This window comes from Peromyscus eremicus, chromosome 3 (genome assembly GCF_949786415.1).
Source record: "Peromyscus eremicus chromosome 3, PerEre_H2_v1, whole genome shotgun sequence".
Classification (NCBI taxonomy): domain Eukaryota; kingdom Metazoa; phylum Chordata; class Mammalia; order Rodentia; family Cricetidae; genus Peromyscus; species Peromyscus eremicus.
In genome coordinates, this window is record NC_081418.1 from 139,284,086 (window position 1) to 139,285,817 (window position 1,732).

Sequence of the window (1,732 nt, forward strand, 5' to 3'; positions counted from 1 at the left end):
TTAAAATACACATTTTGGCATAACTCAACAGCTTTTGTAATCAAATGTTTTTCTTCAGTTACGAATATCAAAGAGAACATAATCCAGATTCTCTGTGTGGCAGCCATCTTTACGTGGCTTATTTTTTTATATTAGCTTGAGCCTATTGCTTTAAACTGCAGCCTTCTAAGCCTGAACCGGCACTGGCGCTATGGCTGCTGGCTCCGCCCACTTCAGCTTCCCAACATGGCGGTGGTACGTTTTCCGCCAGTTCTGGGAGCCATTAACTCTCAGAAATAGTGGGTCTATGCTTCTATCAAAGCAGCATGTAGCCCAGAAACCTCTTTTTTTTGTTGTTTTGTTTTGTTTTGTACTAGCAAAGGCTAAATCCACCACACAGCTTAATGTGCCACTTGCAGAGGCCTCATTCCCGCCATACTGCAGGTCAAGCATGCACGCCAGGAACCCGCCATAGTAGCTCAAACATGCAGGCTGCCACTAACTTGAAAGACACAACTAGGAGCTGTTTTTAGCTCTGTTTTAGAATCTTTTCACTCAGGTTTTAGGTGGAAACTCTTGCCAACACGTTGGATGCCAGGAAAGTGCTAAACTTGTGGGTTTTGTCTTTATAAACTCCCTGCTCACTCATCTTGGGGCCACCCCTATATTGGAGTCACAAGAATGTGTGCCCAGGCCAGGTGTGTGTGGATCAATAGAAACTTCAAATTCTTCAAGAGCTTATTCTAGAAATACTAGAACCTGGGGTGCTAATAGACAACCTATCCACAGAGACCCCATTTACTTTCCAGGTAGCTTTATGTAAAACATTGTACACAGAGGCTACTGGGGAATTGTTGGCTTGCTTCTGCGGAGGAGCATATGCCTGGGGCTGTGGGTCCACTGGCGAAGAGAAAGGACTCCGGTTTATCCAGTACTGTGCTTACTGGCTGATTCTCCAATCCCCTACTCTCCAGCTGCCACAAGCAAGGTGAATACCACTGTGCTGGTTGACATTGTGAAACAGTCCTATTGGGGACATCTCCAGCCCTCTCTAGTCTTAGAAAGGAAACCATCATCACCTTCCTGTGGCCACAGGCATTTCAATTCCATATCCATAAAGGTTAGGGCCTATCAGGAAGCCAAGGATCATTCTTGGGAAACTGGTAGAATCTGAGAAGTCAGGTTATACTTAAATGGTCCAGACCCAGTCAGCAAATTTACTACCTAAAAGAAACCTGTGCCTAGAGTCATCCAGCTTATTTACCCAATCCAACTCATGTTGTTACCACTGGAATAAGTCCTCTATGATGACAAGTCACAAAACTCCAATTTTCCCAGGAATTCCTTTGGTAATCTCAAAGATACAGGTCCAGAAGGCAGTGGAAGCCAGGCCCTCAGTGTTTGGGATGCTAGAAAGTATATCAGTTACTTAACCATTCCTAATGGACATAATCAGGACTGCTGGCTGTGCCTGGATCCCAGGCCACCAGACTGTGTTGGGAATGGAACTTACCGAACAGTAAGTTCCACTTCCAACCCTAACAACTATTAACAAGACTAACCTAAGCTCACCCTGGAGGATCTCCATGGGAAGCGTGCCTGTTTAATGTCACCAAGATATCCCTGAGTTATTTCCCCCATGCAGATTATTGTAGTCATACACATTGGGATAATGGCCAGGAAAGGCAGTCAAAGTGTATATATCCAGACCCAGAGACTACCTAGCTTGCTTTCATTAATGGCTTAACCAAGT